Source organism: Anabrus simplex, chromosome 2 (assembly GCF_040414725.1).
Source record: "Anabrus simplex isolate iqAnaSimp1 chromosome 2, ASM4041472v1, whole genome shotgun sequence".
NCBI classification, from domain to species: Eukaryota; Metazoa; Arthropoda; class Insecta; order Orthoptera; family Tettigoniidae; genus Anabrus; species Anabrus simplex.
Window position 1 is genome coordinate 953,424,816 of NC_090266.1, and position 16,900 is coordinate 953,441,715.

General features: G+C 49.1%; 15 non-coding genes across 15 annotated transcripts; all 15 read left to right on the forward strand.

Annotated features, from left to right (window-relative positions):
* Positions 1 to 587: 587 nt before the first annotated feature.
* TRNAF-GAA (transfer RNA phenylalanine (anticodon GAA)) lies at positions 588 to 660 on the forward strand. The gene has a single exon. It is a non-coding gene; the product is annotated as a tRNA-Phe (tRNA).
* Positions 661 to 1,621: 961 nt separating this feature from the next.
* TRNAF-GAA (transfer RNA phenylalanine (anticodon GAA)) lies at positions 1,622 to 1,694 on the forward strand. The gene has a single exon. It is a non-coding gene; the product is annotated as a tRNA-Phe (tRNA).
* Positions 1,695 to 2,661: 967 nt separating this feature from the next.
* Positions 2,662 to 2,734, forward strand: TRNAF-GAA (transfer RNA phenylalanine (anticodon GAA)). Its single transcript has one exon. It is a non-coding gene; the product is annotated as a tRNA-Phe (tRNA).
* Positions 2,735 to 4,704: 1,970 nt separating this feature from the next.
* Positions 4,705 to 4,777, forward strand: TRNAF-GAA (transfer RNA phenylalanine (anticodon GAA)). Its single transcript has one exon. It is a non-coding gene; the product is annotated as a tRNA-Phe (tRNA).
* A 608-nt stretch (positions 4,778 to 5,385) lies between these two features.
* TRNAF-GAA (transfer RNA phenylalanine (anticodon GAA)) lies at positions 5,386 to 5,458 on the forward strand. Its single transcript has one exon. It is a non-coding gene; the product is annotated as a tRNA-Phe (tRNA).
* A 1,123-nt stretch (positions 5,459 to 6,581) lies between these two features.
* Positions 6,582 to 6,654, forward strand: TRNAF-GAA (transfer RNA phenylalanine (anticodon GAA)). The gene has a single exon. It is a non-coding gene; the product is annotated as a tRNA-Phe (tRNA).
* A 968-nt stretch (positions 6,655 to 7,622) lies between these two features.
* Positions 7,623 to 7,695, forward strand: TRNAF-AAA (transfer RNA phenylalanine (anticodon GAA)). Its single transcript has one exon. It is a non-coding gene; the product is annotated as a tRNA-Phe (tRNA).
* A 965-nt stretch (positions 7,696 to 8,660) lies between these two features.
* On the forward strand, positions 8,661 to 8,733 carry TRNAF-GAA (transfer RNA phenylalanine (anticodon GAA)). The gene has a single exon. It is a non-coding gene; the product is annotated as a tRNA-Phe (tRNA).
* A 959-nt stretch (positions 8,734 to 9,692) lies between these two features.
* On the forward strand, positions 9,693 to 9,765 carry TRNAF-GAA (transfer RNA phenylalanine (anticodon GAA)). The gene has a single exon. It is a non-coding gene; the product is annotated as a tRNA-Phe (tRNA).
* Positions 9,766 to 10,731: 966 nt separating this feature from the next.
* TRNAF-GAA (transfer RNA phenylalanine (anticodon GAA)) lies at positions 10,732 to 10,804 on the forward strand. The gene has a single exon. It is a non-coding gene; the product is annotated as a tRNA-Phe (tRNA).
* A 959-nt stretch (positions 10,805 to 11,763) lies between these two features.
* TRNAF-GAA (transfer RNA phenylalanine (anticodon GAA)) lies at positions 11,764 to 11,836 on the forward strand. Its single transcript has one exon. It is a non-coding gene; the product is annotated as a tRNA-Phe (tRNA).
* A 1,970-nt stretch (positions 11,837 to 13,806) lies between these two features.
* Positions 13,807 to 13,879, forward strand: TRNAF-GAA (transfer RNA phenylalanine (anticodon GAA)). The gene has a single exon. It is a non-coding gene; the product is annotated as a tRNA-Phe (tRNA).
* Positions 13,880 to 14,487: 608 nt separating this feature from the next.
* On the forward strand, positions 14,488 to 14,560 carry TRNAF-GAA (transfer RNA phenylalanine (anticodon GAA)). The gene has a single exon. It is a non-coding gene; the product is annotated as a tRNA-Phe (tRNA).
* A 1,131-nt stretch (positions 14,561 to 15,691) lies between these two features.
* On the forward strand, positions 15,692 to 15,764 carry TRNAF-GAA (transfer RNA phenylalanine (anticodon GAA)). Its single transcript has one exon. It is a non-coding gene; the product is annotated as a tRNA-Phe (tRNA).
* A 965-nt stretch (positions 15,765 to 16,729) lies between these two features.
* On the forward strand, positions 16,730 to 16,802 carry TRNAF-GAA (transfer RNA phenylalanine (anticodon GAA)). The gene has a single exon. It is a non-coding gene; the product is annotated as a tRNA-Phe (tRNA).
* Positions 16,803 to 16,900: the final 98 nt, after the last annotated feature.

Here is a 16,900-nt window from a genome sequence, read left to right on the forward strand (position 1 = left end):
AATGGCAGAATTTGGCTGCATTAATTTGCAGCGTAGAAGGAGCACAACGTCCGCCTCTATGGTGTAGTGGTTAGTGTGATTGGCTGCCACCGCCAGAGACCCGGGCTCGATTCTATGCACCCGAGATGGTACCTAACTTAAGGCCACGGCCGATTCCTTCCCTCTTCCCTTCCAATCTTCCCATCCCCCCGCAAGGCCCCTGTTCAGCATAGCAGGTGAGGCCTCCTGGGCGAGGTGCTGGTCATCCTCCCCAGTTGTATCCCCGACCCAGAGTCTGAAGCTCCAGGACACTGCCCTTGAGGCGGTAGAGGTAGGATACCTCGCTGAGTCCGAGGGAAAAACCGACCCTGGAGGGTAAACTCCTTAAGAAAGAAAGAAAAATATTCTAGATGAAGACCTACGTTAATGTCCCCCCGCCCCCTCCCGCTCCACACTGATATCCTGGTTACGCTACTGCAGTCCCATCTCTACCGTCTCAACGATTACGTCACCGACTTGGCTAGCGAAACACCTCCCCATGCTTCAATAGCCGTAAGCATTCTTCAAATCTGTAAATATTACAACTATCAGTTGGGATTACGCCTGTAGCCGACGTAGCTCAGTTGGGAGAGTGTTAGACTGAAGATCTAAAGGTCCCTGGTTCGATCGCGGGTTTCGGCAATGTTTTTCAGTCTGCTCTTAATGTATACAATTCACAGTCTACGCCTGTAATTTGGTTGGAGTTTCAGGTGAAAGATATTCTCCTCTTGGGAATATGGCTTGGTAGACATACAACACAGCTCACTACCAACCACCACATTAAAACGCAATAATCGTAGTGAATACATCCTTCCACATAGGGTTAGAATCATAAAAAGGCATCCGGCCTTAGAAATGAACCAAATCCCCATTATGTGCTAACCGGAGTAAAGTGGGCAAAATGACATGGAGAAAGGAGAATTGGAGCGTGGAAACTGGTAGATAAGCAAGTTCAGGAGAAATTAGTGGAGGGTCCAATACTGTTCCAAGGACACATACAGGAGATATTGATGAGGAATGGCAGAATGTGACTGCATTTATTTGCAGCGTAGAAAGAGCACAACGTCCGCCTCTGTGGTGTAGTGGTTAGTGTGATTGGCTGCCACCGCCGGAGGCCCGGGCTCGATTCTAGGCACCCGAGATCGTACCTAACTTAAGGCCACGGCCGATTCCTTCCCTCTTCCCTTCCAATCTTCCCATCCCCCCACAAGGCCCCTGTTCAGCATAGCAGGTGAGGCCGCCTGGGCGAGGTACTGGTCATCCTCCCAAGTTGTATCCCCGACCCAGAGTCTGAAGCTCCAGGACACTGCCCTTGAGTCGGTAGAGGTATGATCCCTCGCTGAGTCCGAGGGAAAAACCGACCCTGGAGGGTAAACAGATTAAGAAAGAAAGAAAAATATTCCAGATGAAGACCTACGTTAATGTCCCCCCGCCCCCTCTCGCTCCACACTGAAATCCTGGTTACGCTACTGCAGTCCCATCTCTACCGTCTCAACGATTACGTCACCGACTTGGCTAGCGAAACACTTCCCCGTGCTTCAATAGCCGTAAGCATTCTTCAAATCTGTAAATATTACAACTATCAGTTGGGATTACGCCTGTAGCCGAAGTAGCTCAGTTGGGAGAGCGTTAGACTGAAGATCTAAAGGTCCCTGGTTCGATCCCTGGTTTCGGCGATGTTTTTCAGTCTGCTCTTAATGTACACAATTCACAGTCTACGAGTGTAATTTGGTTGGAGTTTGAGGTGAAAGATATTCTCCTCTTGGGAACATGACTTCGTAGACATACAACACAGCTCACTACCAACCACCACAGTAAAACGCAATAATCGTAGTGAATACATCCTTCCACATAGGGTTAGAATCATCAAAGGCATCCGGCCTTAGAAATGATCCAAATCCCCATTATGTGCTAACCTGAGTAAAGTGGGCAAAATGCCATGGAGAAGAAGAGAAAGGAGAATTGGAGCGTGGAAACTGGTAGATAAGCAAGTTCAGGAGAAATTAGTGGAGGGTCCAATACTGTTCCAAGGACACATACAGGAGATATTGATGAGGAATGGCAGAATTTGACTGCATTTATTTGCAGCGTAGAAAGAGCACAACGTCCGCCTCTGTGGTGTAGTGGTTAGTGTGATTGGCTGCCACCGCCGGAGGCCCGGGCTCGATTCTAGGCACCCGAGATCGTACCTAACTTAAGGCCACGGCCGATTCCTTCCCTCTTCCCTTCCAATCTTCCCATCCCCCCACAAGGCCCCTGTTCAGCATAGCAGGTGAGGCCGCCTGGGCGAGGTAGTGGTCATCCTCCCCAGTTGTATCCCCGACCCAGAGTCTGAAGCTCCAGGACACTGCCCTTGAGTCGGTAGAGGTAGGATCCCTCGCTGAGTCCGAGGGAAAAACCGACCCTGGAGGGTAAACAGATTAAGAAAGAAAGAAAATATACCAGATGAAGACCTACGTTAATGTCCCCCCGCCCCCTCTCGCTCCACACTGAAATCCTGGTTACGCTACTGCAGTCCCATCTCTACCGTCTCAACGATTACGTCACCGACTTGGCTAGCGAAACACTTCCCCGTGCTTCAATAGCCGTAAGCATTCTTCAAATCTGTAAATATTACAACTATGAGTTGGGATTACGCCTGTAGCCGAAGTAGCTCAGTTGGGAGAGCGTTAGACTGAAGATCTAAAGGTCCCTGGTTCGATCCCGGGTTTCGGCAATCTTTTCCGTCTGCTCTTAATGTATACAATTCACAGTCTACGCCTGTAATTTGGTTGGAGTTTCAGGTGAAAGATATTCTCCTCTTGGGAATATGGCTTCGTAGACATACAACACAGCTCACTACCAACCACCATAGTAAAACGCAATAATCGTAGTGAATACATCCTTCCACTTAGGGTTAGAATCATCAAAGGCATCCGGCCTTAGATATGAACCAAATCCCCATTATGCGCTAACCTGAGTAAAGTGGGGAATATGCCATGGGGAAGAAGAGCAAGGAGAATTAGAGAGTGGAAACTGGTAGATAAGCAAGTTCAGGAGAAATTACTGGAGGGTCCAATACTGTTCCAAGGACACATACAGGAGATATTGATGAGGAATGGCAGAATTTGTCTGCATTTATTTGCAGCGTAGAAAAAGCACAACGTCCGCCTCTGTGGTGTAGTGGTTAGTGTGATTTTCTGCCACCGCCGGAGGCCCGGGCTCGATTCTAGGCACCCGAGATGGTACCTAACTTAAGGCCACGGCCGATTCCTTCCCTCTTCCCTTCCAATCTTCCCATCCCCCCGCAAGGCCCCTGTTCAGCATAGCAGGTGAGGCCGCCTGGGCGAGTTGCTGGTCATCCTCCCCAGTTGTATCCCCGACCCAGAGTCTGAAGCTCCAGGACACTGCCCTTGAGGCGGTAGTGGTAGGATCCCTCGCTGTGTCCGAGTGAAAAACCGACCCTGGAGGGTAAACAGATTAAGAAAGAAAGAAAAATATTCTAGATGAAGAAATAGGTTAATGTCCCCCCACCCCCTCCCGCTCCACACTGAAATCCTGGTTACGCTACTGCAGTCGCATCTCTACCGTCTCAACGATTACGTCACCGACTTGGCTAGCGAAACACCTCCCCATGCTTCAATGCCGTAAGCATTCTTCAAATCTGTAAATATTACAACTATCAGTTGGGATTACGCCTGTAGATCTAAAGGTCCCTGGTTCGATCCCGGGTTTCGGCAATCTTTTCCGTCTGCTCTTAATGTATACAATTCGCAGTCTACGCCTGTAATTTGGTTGGAGTTTCAGGTGAAAGATATTCTCCTCTTGGGAATATGGCTTCGTAGACATACAACACAGCTCACTACCAACCACCACAGTAAAACGCAATAATCGTAGTGAATACATCCTTCCACATAGGGTTAGGATCATCAAAGGCATCCGGCCGTAGAAATGAACCAAATCCCCATTATGTGCTAACCTGAGTAAAGTGGGGAAAATGCCATGGAGAAGAAGAGAAAGGAGAATTAGAGAGTGGAAACTGGTAGATAAGCAAGTTCAGGAGAAATTAGTGGAGGGTCCAATACTGTTCCAAGGACACATACAAGAGATATTGATGAGGAATGGCAGAATTTGTCTGCATTTATTTGCAGCGTAGAAAAAGCACAACGTCCGCCTCTGTGGTGTAGTGGTTAGTGTGATTTTCTGCCACCGCCGGAGGCCCGGGCTCGATTCTAGGCACCCGAGATTGTACCTAACTTAAGGCCACGGCCGATTCCTTCCCTCTTCCCTTCCAATCTCCCCATCCCCCCGCAAGGCCCCTGTTCAGCATAGCAGGTGAGGCCGCCTGGGCGAGGTGCTGGTCATCCTCCCCAGTTGTATCCCCGACCCAGAGTCTGAAGCTCCAGGACACTGCCCTTGAGGCGGTAGAGGTAGGATCCCTCGCTGAGTCCGAGTGAAAAACCGACCCTGGAGGGTAAACAGATTAAGAAAGAAAGAAAAATATTCTAGATGAAGACCTACGTTAATGTCCCCCCGCCCCCTCCCGCACCACACTGAAATCCTGGTTACGCTACTGCAGTCCCATCTCTACCGTCTCAACGATTACGTCACCGACTTGGCTAGCGAAACACCTCCCCATGCTTCAATAGCCGTAAGCATTCTTCAAATCTGTAAATATTACAACTATCAGTTGGGATTACGCCTGTAGCCGAAGTAGCTCAGTTGGGAGAGCGTTAGACTGAAGATCTAAAGGTCCCTGGTTCGATCCCGGGTTTCGGCAATGTTTTTCAGTCTGCTCTTAATGTATACAATTCACAGTCTACGCCTGTAATTTGGTTGGAGTTTCAGGTGAAAGATATTCTCCTCTTGGGAATATGGCTTCGTAGACATACAACACAGCTCTCTACCAACCACCACAGTAAAACGCAATAATCGTGGGAAAAAGGCCACGGCCGATTCCTTCCCTCTTCCCTTCCAATCGTCCCATCTCCCCGCAAGGCCCCTGTTCAGCATAGCAGGTGAGGCCGCCTTGGCGAGGTGCTGGTCATCCTCCCCAGTTGTATCCCCGACCCAGTGTCTGAAGCTCCAGGACACTGCCCTTGAGGCGGTAGAGGTAGGATCCCTCGCTGAGTCCGAGGGAAAAACCGACCCTGGAGTGTAAACAGATTCAAAAGGACGAAAAATATTCTAGATGAAGACCTACGTTAATGTCCCCCCGCCCCATCTCGCTCCACACTGAAATCCTGGTTACGCTACTGCAGTCCCATCTCTACCGTCTCAACGATTACGTCACCGACTTGGCTAGCGAAACACTTCCCCGTGCTTCAATAGCCGTAAGCATTTTTCAAATCTGTAAATATTAAACTATCAGTTGGGATTACGCCTGTAGTCGAAGTAGCTCAGTTGGGAGAGCGTTAGATTGAAGATCTAAAGGTCCCTGGTTCGATCCCGGGTTTCGGCAATCTTTTCCGTCTGCTCTTAATGTATACAATTCACAGTCTACGCCTGTAATTTGGTTGGAGTTTCAGGTGAAACTGGTAGATAAGCAAGTTCAGGAGAAATTACTGGAGGGTCCAATACTGTTCCAAGGACACATACAGGAGATATTGATGAGGAATGGCAGAATTTGACTGCATTTATTTGCAGCGTAGAAAGAGCACAACGTCCGCCTCTGTGGTGTTGTGGTTAGTGTGATTGGCTGCCACAGCCCTTGGGAATATGGCTTCGTAGACATACAACACAGCTCACTACCAACCACCACAGTAAAACGCAATAATCGTAGTGAATACATCCTTCCACATAGGGTTAGAATCATCAAAGGCATCCGGCCTTAGAAATGAACCAAATCCCCATTATGTGCTAACCTGAGTAAAGTGGGGAAAATGCCATGGAGAAGAAGAGAAAGGAGAATTAGAGAGTGGAAACTGGTAGATAAGCAAGTTCAGGAGGAGTTAGTGGAGGGTCCTCCAAGGACACATACAGGAGATATTGATGAGGAATGGCAGAATTTGACTGCATTTATTTGCAGCGTAGAAAGAGCACAACGTCCGCCGCTGTGGTGTAGTGTTTAGTGTGATTGGCTGCCACCGCCGGAGGCCCGGGCTCGATTCTAGGCACCCGAGATGGTACCTAACTTAAGGCCACGGCCGATTCCTTCCCTCTTCCCTTCCAATCTTCCCATCCCCCCGCAAGGCCCCTGTTCAGCATAGCAGGTGAGGCCGCCTGGGCGAGGTACTGGTCATCCTCCCCGGTTGTATCCCCGACCCAGAGTCTGAAGCTCCAGGACACTGCCCTTGAGGCGGTAGAGGTAGGATCCCTCGCTGAGTCCGAGGGAAAAACCGACCCTGGAGGGTAAACAGATTAAGAAAGGAAGAAAAATATTCTAGATGAAGACCTACGTTAATGTCCCCCCGCCCCCTCCCGCTCCACACTGAAATCCTGGTTACGCTACTGCAGTCCCATCTCTACCGTCTCAACGATTACGTCACCGACTTGGCTAGCGAAACACCTCCCCATGCTTCAATAGCCGTAAGCATTCTTCAAATCTGTAAATATTACAACTATCAGTTGGGATTACGCCTGTAGCCGAAGTAGCTCAGTTGGGAGAGCGTTAGACTGAAGATCTAAAGGTCCCTGGTTCGAGCCCGGGTTTCGGCAATGTTTTTCAGTCTGCTCTTAATGTATACAATTCACAGTCTACGCCTGTAATTTGGTTGGAGTTTGAGGTGAAAGATATTTTCCTCTTGGGAATATGGCTTCGTAGACATACAACACAGCTCACTACCAACCACCACAGTAAAACGGAATAATCGTAGTGAATACATCCTTCCACATAGGGTTAGAATCATCAAAGGCATCCGGCCTTAGAAATGAACCAAATCCCCATTATGTGCTAACCGGAGTAAAGTGGGGAAAATGCCATGGAGAAGAGGAGAAAGGAGAATTAGAGAGTGGAAACTGGTAGATAAGCAAGTTCAGGAGAAATTAGTGGAGGGTCCAATACTGTTCCAAGGACACATACAGGAGATATTGATGAGGAATGGCAGAATTTGACTGCATTTATTTGCAGCGTAGAAAGAGCACAACGTCCGCCTCTGTGGTGTAGTGGTTAGTGTGATTGGCTGCCATCGCCGGAGGCCCGGGCTCGATTCTAGGCACCCGAGATTGTACCTAACTTAAGGCCACGGCCGATTCCTTCCCTCTTCCCTTCCAATCTTCCCATACCCCCACAAGGCCCCTGTTCAGCATAGCAGGTGAGGCCGCCTGGGCGAGGTACTGGTCATCCTCCCCAGTTGTATCCCCGACCCAGAGTCTGAAGCTCCAGGACACTGCCCTTGAGGCGGTAGAGGTAGGATCCCTCGCTGAGTCCGAGGGAAAAACCGACCCTGGAGGGTAAACAGATTAAGAAAGAAAGAAAAATATTCTAGATGAAGACCTACGTTAATGTCCCCCCGCCCCATCTCGCTCCACACTGAAATCCTGGTTACGCTACTGCAGTCCCATCTCTACCGTCTCAACGATTACGTCACCGACTTGGCTAGCGAAACACTTCCCCGTGCTTCAATAGCCGTAAGCATTTTTCAAATCTGTAAATATTACATCTATCAGTTGGGATTACGCCTGTAGCCGAAGTAGCTCAGTTGGGAGAGCGTTAGACTAAAGATCTAAAGGTCCCTGGTTCGAATCCGGGTTTCGGCAATCTTTTCCGTCTGCTCTTAATGTATACAATTCACAGTCTACGCCTGTAATTTGGTTGGAGTTTCAGGTGAAAGATATTCTCCTCCTGGGAATATGGCTTCGTAGACATACAACACAGCTCACTACCAACCACCACAGTAAAACGCAATAATCGTAGTGAATACATCCTTCCACATAGGGTTAGAATCATCAAAGGCATCCGGCCTTAGAAATGAACCAAATCCCCATTATGTGCTAACCTGAGTAAAGTGGGGAAAATGCCATGGAGAAGAAGAGAAAGGAGAATTAGAGAGTGGAAACTGGTAGATAAGCAAGTTCAGGAGGAGTTAGTGGAGGGTCCTCCAAGGACACATACAGGAGATATTGATGAGGAATGGCAGAATTTGACTGCATTTATTTGCAGCGTAGAAAGAGCACAACGTCCACCTCTGTGGTGTAGTGGTTAGTGTGATTGGCTGCCACCGCCGGAGGCCCGGGTTCGATTCTAGGCACCCGAGATGGTACCTAACTTAAGGCCACGGCCGATTCCTTCCCTCTTCCCTTCCAATCTTCCCATCCCCCCGCAAGGTCCCTGTTCAGCATAGCAGGTGAGGCCGCCTGGGCGAGGTGCTGGTCATCCTCCCCAGTTGTATCCCCGACCCAGAGTCTGAAGCTCCAGGACACTGCCCTTGAGGCGGTAGAGGTAGGATCCCTCGCTGAGTCCGAGGGAAAAACCGACCCTGGAGGGTAAACAGATTAAGAAAGAAAGAAAAATATTCTAGATGAAGACCTGCGTTAATGTCCCCCAGCCCCCCCCCCCCCCCGCTCCACACTGAAATCCTGGTTACGCTACTGCAGTCCCATCTCTACCGTCTCAACGATTACGTCACCGACTTGGCTAGCGAAACACCTCCCCATGCTTCAATAGCCGTAAGCATTCTTCAAATCTGTAAATATTACAACTATCAGTTGGGATTACGCCTGTAGCCGAAGTAGCTCAGTTGGGAGAGCGTTAGACTGAAGATCTAAAGGTCCCTGGTTCGATCCCGGGTTTCGGCAATCTTTTCCGTCTGCTCTTAATGTATACAATTCACAGTCTACGCCTGTAATTTGGTTGGAGTTTCAGGTGAAAGATATTCTCCTCCTGGGAATATGGCTTCGTAGACATACAACACAGCTCACTACCAACCACCACAGTAAAACGCAATAATCGTAGTGAATACATCCTTCCACATAGGGTTAGAATCATCAAAGGCATCCGGCCTTAGAAATGATCCAAACCCCCATTATGTGCTAACCTGAGTAAAGTGGGCAAAATGACATGGAGAAAGGAGAATTGGAGCGTGGAAACTGGTAGATAAGCAAGTTCAGGAGAAATTAGTGGAGGGTCCAATACTGTTCCAAGGACACATACAGGAGATATTGATGAGGAATGGCAGAATGTGACTGCATTTATTTGCAGCGTAGAAAGAGCACAACGTCCGCCTCTGTGGTGTAGTGGTTAGTGTGATTGGCTGCCACCGCCGGAGGCCCGGGCTCGATTCTAGGCACCCGAGATCGTACCTAACTTAAGGCCACGGCCGATTCCTTCCCTCTTCCCTTCCAATCTTCCCATCCCCCCACAAGGCCCCTGTTCAGCATAGCAGGTGAGGCCGCCTGGGCGAGGTACTGGTCATCCTCCCCAGTTGTATCCCCGACCCAGAGTCTGAAGCTCCAGGACACTGCCCTTGAGTCGGTAGAGGTATGATCCCTCGCTGAGTCCGAGGGAAAAACCGACCCTGGAGGGTAAACAGATTAAGAAAGAAAGAAAAATATTCCAGATGAGGACCTACGTTAATGTCCCCCCGCCCCCTCTCGCTCCACACTGAAATCCTGGTTACGCTACTGCAGTCCCATCTCTACCGTCTCAACGATTACGTCACCGACTTGGCTAGCGAAACACTTCCCCGTGCTTCAATAGCCGTAAGCATTCTTCAAATCTGTAAATATTACAACTATCAGTTGGGATTACGCCTGTAGCCGAAGTAGCTCTGTTGGGAGAGCGTTAGACTGAAGATCTAAAGGTCCCTGGTTCGATCCCGGGTTTCGGCAATCTTTTCCGTCTGCTCTTAATGTATACAATTCACAGTCTACGCCTGTAATTTGGTTGGAGTTTCAGGTGAAAGATATTCTCCTCTTGGGAATATGGCTTCGTAGACATACAACACAGCTCACTACCAACCACCACAGTAAAACGCAATAATCGTAGTGAATACATCCTTCCACTTAGGGTTAGAATCATCAAAGGCATCCGGCCTTAGATATGAACCAAATCCCCATTATGTGCTAACCTGAGTAAAGTGGGGAAAATGCCATGGGGAAGAAGAGCAAGGGGAATTAGAGAGTGGAAACTGGTAGATAAGCAAGTTCAGGAGAAATTACTGGAGGGTCCAATACTGTTCCAAGGACACATACAGGAGATATTGATGAGGAATGGCAGAATTTGACTGCATTTATTTGCAGCGTAGAAAGAGCACAACGTCCGCCGCTGTGGTGTAGTGTTTAGTGTGATTGGCTGCCACCGCCGGAGGCCCGGGCTCGATTCTAGGCACCCGAGATGGTACCTAACTTAAGGCCACGGCCGATTCCTTCCCTCTTCCCTTCCAATCTTCCCATCCCCCCGCAAGGCCCCTGTTCAGCATAGCAGGTGAGGCCGCCTGGGCGAGGTACTGGTCATCCTCCCCTGTTGTATCCCCGACCCAGAGTCTGAAGATCCAGGATACTGCCCTTGAGGCGGTAGAGGTAGGATCCCTCGCTGAGTCCGAGGGAAAAACCGACCCTGGAGAGTAAACAGATTCAAAAGGAAGAAAAATATTCTAGATGAAGACCTACGTTAATGTCCCCCCGCCCCCTCCCGCTCCACACTGAAATCCTGTTTACGCTACAGCAGTCCCATCTCTACCGTCTCAACGATTACGTCACCGACTTGGCTAGCGAAACACCTCCCCATGCTTCAATAGCCGTAAGCATTCTTCAAATCTGTAAATATTACAACTATCAGTTGGGATTACGCCTGTAGCCGAAGTAGCTCAGTTGGGAGAGCGTTAGACTGAAGATCTAAAGGTCCCTGGTTCGATCCCGGGTTTCGGCAATGTTTTTCAGTCTGCTCTTAATGTATACAATTCACAGTCTACGCCTGTAATTTGGTTGGAGTTTGAGGTGAAAGATATTTTCCTCTTGGGAATATGGCTTCGTAGACATACAACACAGCTCACTACCAACCACCACAGTAAAACGCAATAATCGTAGTGAATACATCCTTCCACATAGGGTTAGAATCATCAAAGGCATCCGGCCTTAGAAATGAACCAAATCCCCATTATGTGCTAACCTGAGTAAAGTGGGGAAAATGCCATGGAGAAGAAGAGAAAGGAGAATTAGAGAGTGGAAACTGGTAGATAAGCAAGTTCAGGAGAAATTAGTGGAGGGTCCTCCAAGGACACATACAGGAGATATTGATGAGGAATGGCAGAATTTGACTGCATTTATTTGCAGCGTAGAAAGAGCACAACGTCCGCCTCTGTGGTGTAGTGGTTAGTGTGATTGGCTGCCACCGCCGGAGGCCCGGGCTCGATTCTAGGCACCCGAGATCGTACCTAACTTAAGGCCACGGCCGATTCCTTCCCTCTTCCCTTCCAATCTTCCCATCCCCCCACAAGGCCCCTGTTCAGCATAGCAGGTGAGGCCTCCTGGGCGAGGTACTGGTCATCCTCCCCAGTTGTATCCCCGACCCAGAGTCTGAAGCTCCAGGACACTGCCCTTGAGTCGGTAGAGGTAGGATCCCTCGCTGAGTCCGAGGGAAAAACCGACCCTGGAGGGTAAACAGATTAAGAAAGAAAGAAAATATACCAGATGAAGACCTACGTTAATGTCCCCCCGCCCCCTCTCGCTCCACACTGAAATCCTGGTTACGCTACTGCAGTCCCATCTCTACCGTCTCAACGATTACGTCACCGACTTGGCTAGCGAAACACTTCCCCGTGCTTCAATAGCCGTAAGCATTCTTCAAATCTGTAAATATCACAACTATCAGTTGGGATTACGCCTGTAGCCGAAGTAGCTCAGTTGGGAGAGCGTTAGACTGAAGATCTAAAGGTCCCTGGTTCGATCCCGGGTTTCGGCAATCTTTTCCGTCTGCTCTTAATGTATACAATTCACAGTCTACGCCTGTAATTTGGTTGGAGTTTCAGGTGAAAGATATTCTCCTCTTGGGAATATGGCTTCGTAGACATACAACACAGCTCACTACCAACCACCATAGTAAAACGCAATAATCGTAGTGAATACATCCTTCCACTTAGGGTTAGAATCATCAAAGGCATCCGGCCTTAGATATGAACCAAATCCCCATTATGTGCTAACCTGAGTAAAGTGGGGAAAATGGCATGGGGAAGAAGAGCAAGGAGAATTAGAGAGTGGAAACTGGTAGATAAGCAAGTTCAGGAGAAATTACTGGAGGGTCCAATACTGTTCCAAGGACACATACAGGAGATATTGATGAGGAATGGCAGAATTTGTCTGCATTTATTTGCAGCGTAGAAAAAGCACAACGTCCGCCTCTGTGGTGTAGTGGTTAGTGTGATTTTCTGCCACCGCCGGAGGCCCGGGCTCGATTCTAGGCACCCGAGATGGTACCTAACTTAAGGCCACGGCCGATTCCTTCCCTCTTCCCTTCCAATCTTCCCATCCCCCCGCAAGGCCCCTGTTCAGCATAGCAGGTGAGGCCGCCTGGGCGAGGTGCTGGTCATCCTCCCCAGTTGTATCCCCGACCCAGAGTCTGAAGTTCCAGGACACTGCCCTTGAGGCGGTAGAGGTAGGATCCCTCGCTGAGTCCGAGTGAAAAACCGACCCTGGAGGGTAAACAGATTAAGAAAGAAAGAAAAATATTCTAGATGAAGAAATAGGTTAATGTCCCCCCACCCCCTCCCGCTCCACACTGAAATCCTGGTTACGCTACTGCAGTCGCATCTCTACCGTCTCAACGATTACGTCACCGACTTGGCTAGCGAAACACCTCCCCATGCTTCAATGCCGTAAGCATTCTTCAAATCTGTAAATATTACAACTATCAGTTGGGATTACGCCTGTAGATCTAAAGGTCCCTGGTTCGATCCCGGGTTTCGGCAATCTTTTCCGTCTGCTCTTAATGTATACAATTCGCAGTCTACGCCTGTAATTTGGTTGGAGTTTCAGGTGAAAGATATTCTCCTCTTGGGAATATGGCTTCGTAGACATACAACACAGCTCACTACCAACCACCACAGTAAAACGCAATAATCGTAGTGAATACATCCTTCCACATAGGGTTAGAATCATCAAAGGCATCCGGCCGTAGAAATGAACCAAATCCCCATTATGTGCTAACCTGAGTAAAGTGGGGAAAATGCCATGGAGAAGAAGAGAAAGGAGAATTAGAGAGTGGAAACTGGTAGATAAGCAAGTTCAGGAGAAATTAGTGGAGGGTCCAATACTGTTCCAAGGACACATACAGGAGATATTGATGAGGAATGGCAGAATTTGTCTGCATTTATTTGCAGCGTAGAAAAAGCACAACGTCCGCCTCTGTGGTGTAGTGGTTAGTGTGATTTTCTGCCACCGCCGGAGGCCCGGGCTCGATTCTAGGCACCCGAGATTGTACCTAACTTAAGGCCACGGCCGATTCCTTCCCTCTTCCCTTCCAATCTTCCCATCCCCCCGCAAGGCCCCTGTTCAGCATAGCAGGTGAGGCCGCCTGGGCGAGGTGCTGGTCATCCTCCCCAGTTGTATCCCCGACCCAGAGTCTGAAGCTCCAGGACACTGCCCTTGAGGCGGTAGAGGTAGGATCCCTCGCTGAGTCCGAGTGAAAAACAGACCCTGGAGGGTAAACAGATTAAGAAAGAAAGAAAAATATTCTAGATGAAGACCTACGTTAATGTCCCCCCGCCCCCTCCCGCACCACACTGAAATCCTGGTTACGCTACTGCAGTCCCATCTCTACCGTCTCAACGATTACGTCACCGACTTGGCTAGCGAAACACCTCCCCATGCTTCAATAGCCGTAAGCATTCTTCAAATCTGTAAATATTACAACTATCAGTTGGGATTACGCCTGTAGCCGAAGTAGCTCAGTTGGGAGAGCGTTAGACTGAAGATCTAAAGGTCCCTGGTTCGATCCCGGGTTTCGGCAATGTTTTTCAGTCTGCTCTTAATGTATACAATTCACAGTCTACGCCTGTAATTTGGTTGGAGTTTCAGGTGAAAGATATTCTCCTCTTGGGAATATGGCTTCGTAGACATACAACACAGCTCTCTACCAACCACCACAGTAAAACGCAATAATCGTGGGAAAAAGGCCACGGCCGATTCCTTCCCTCTTCCCTTCCAATCGTCCCATCTCCCCGCAAGGCCCCTGTTCAGCATAGCAGGTGAGGCCGCCTTGGCGAGGTGCTGGTCATCCTCCCCAGTTGTATCCCCGACCCAGTGTCTGAAGCTCCAGGAGACTGCCCTTGAGGCGGTAGAGGTAGGATCCCTCGCTGAGTCCGAGGGAAAAACCGACCCTGGAGAGTAAACAGATTCAAAAGGACGAAAAATATTCTAGATGAAGACCTACGTTAATGTCCCCCCGCCCCATCTCGCTCCACACTGAAATCCTGGTTACGCTACTGCAGTCCCATCTCTACCGTCTCAACGATTACGTCACCGACTTGGCTAGCGAAACACTTCCCCGTGCTTCAATAGCCGTAAGCATTTTTCAAATCTGTAAATATTAAACTATCAGTTGGGATTACGCCTGTAGCCGAAGTAGCTCAGTTGGGAGAGCGTTAGACTGAAGATCTAAAGGTCCCTGGTTCGATCCCGGGTTTCGGCAATCTTTTCCGTCTGCTCTTAATGTATACAATTCACAGTCTACGCCTGTAATTTGGTTGGAGTTTCAGGTGAAACTGGTAGATAAGCAAGTTCAGGAGAAATTACTGGAGGGTCCAATACTGTTCCAAGGACACATACAGGAGATATTGATGAGGAATGGCAGAATTTGACTGCATTTATTTGCAGCGTAGAAAGAGCACAACGTCCGCCTCTGTGGTGTAGTGGTTAGTGTGATTGGCTGCCACAGCCCTTGGGAATATGGCTTCGTAGACATACAACACAGCTCACTACCAACCACCACAGTAAAACGCAATAATCGTAGTGAATACATCCTTCCACATAGGGTTAGAATCATCAAAGGCATCCGGCCTTAGAAATGAACCAAATCCCCATTATGTGCTAACCTGAGTAAAGTGGGCAAAATGCCATGGAGAAGAAGAGAAAGGAGAATTGGAGCGTGGAAACTGGTAGATAAGCAAGTTCAGGAGAAATTAGTGGAGGGTCCAATACTGTTCCAAGGACACATACAGGAGATATTGATGAGGAATGGCAGAATTTGACTGCATTTATTTGCAGCGTAGAAAGAGCACAACGTCCGCCTCTGTGGTGTAGTGGTTAGTGTGATTGGCTGCCACCGCCGGAGGCCCGGGCTCGATTCCAGGCACCCGAGATCGTACCTAACTTAAGGCCACGGCCGATTCCTTCCCTCTTCCCTTCCAATCTTCCCATCCCCCCACAAGGCCCCTGTTCAGCATAGCAGGTGAGGCCGCCTGGGCGAGGTACTGGTCATCCTCCCCAGTTGTATCCCCGACCCAGAGTCTGAAGCTCCAGGACACTGCCCTTGAGTCGGTAGAGGTAGGATCCCTCGCTGAGTCCGAGGGAAAAACCGACCCTGGAGGGTAAACAGATTAAGAAAGAAAGAAAAATATTCCAGATGAAGACCTACGTTAATGTCCCCCCGCCCGCACTCGCTCCACACTGAAATCCTGGTTACGCTACTGCAGTCCCATCTCTACCGTCTCAACGATTACGTCACCGACTTGGCTAGCGAAACACTTCCCCGTGCTTCAATAGCCGTAAGCATTCTTCAAATCTGTAAATATTACAACTATCAGTTGGGATTACGCCTGTAGCCGAAGTAGCTCAGTTGGGAGAGCGTTAGACTGAAGATCTAAAGGTCCCTGGTTCGATCCCGGGTTTCGGCAATCTTTTCCGTCTGCTCTTAATGTATACAATTCACAGTCTACGCCTGTAATTTGGTTGGAGTTTCAGGTGAAAGATATTCTCCTCTTGGGAATATGGCTTCGTAGACATACAACACAGCTCACTACCAACCACCACAGTAAAACGCAATAATCGTAGTGAATACATCCTTCCACTTAGGGTTAGAATCATCAAAGGCATCCGGCCTTAGATATGAACCAAATCCCCATTATGTGCTAACCTGTGTAAAGTGGGGAAAATGCCATGGGGAAGAAGAGCAAGGAGAATTAGAGAGTGGAAACTGGTAGATAAGCAAGTTCAGGAGAAATTACTGGAGGGTCCAATACTGTTCCAAGGACACATACAGGAGATATTGATGAGGAATGGCAGAATTTGACTGCATTTATTTGCAGCGTAGAAAGAGCACAACGTCCGCCGCTGTGGTGTAGTGTTTAGTGTGATTGGCTGCCACCGCCGGAGGCCCGGGCTCGATTCTAGGCACCCGAGATGGTACCTAACTTAAGGCCACGGCCGATTCCTTCCCTCTTCCCTTCCAATCTTCCCCACCCCCGCAAGGCCCCTGTTCAGCATAGCAGGTGAGGCCGCCTGGGCGAGGTACTGGTCATCCTCCCCGGTTGTATCCCCTACCCAGAGTCTGAAGATCCAGGACACTGCCCTTGAGGCGGTAGAGGTAGGATCCCTCGCTGAGTCCGAGGGAAAAACCGACCCTGGAGAGTAAACAGATTCAAAAGGACGAAAAATATTCTAGATGAAGACCTACGTTAATGTCCCCCCGCCCCCTCCCGCTCCACACTGAAATCCTGTTTACGCTACAGCAGTCCCATCTCTACCGTCTCAACGATTACGTCACCGACTTGGCTAGCGAAACACCTCCCCATGCTTCAATAGCCGTAAGCATTCTTCAAATCTGTAAATATTACAACTATCAGTTGGGATTACGCCTGTAGCCGAAGTAGCTCAGTTGGGAGAGCGTTAGACTGAAGATCTAAAGGTCCCTGGTTCGATCCCGGGTTTCGGCAATGTTTTTCAGTCTGCTCTTAATGTATACAATTCACAGTCTACGCCTGTAATTTGGTTGGAGTTTCAGGTGAAAGATATTCTCCTCTTGGGAATATGG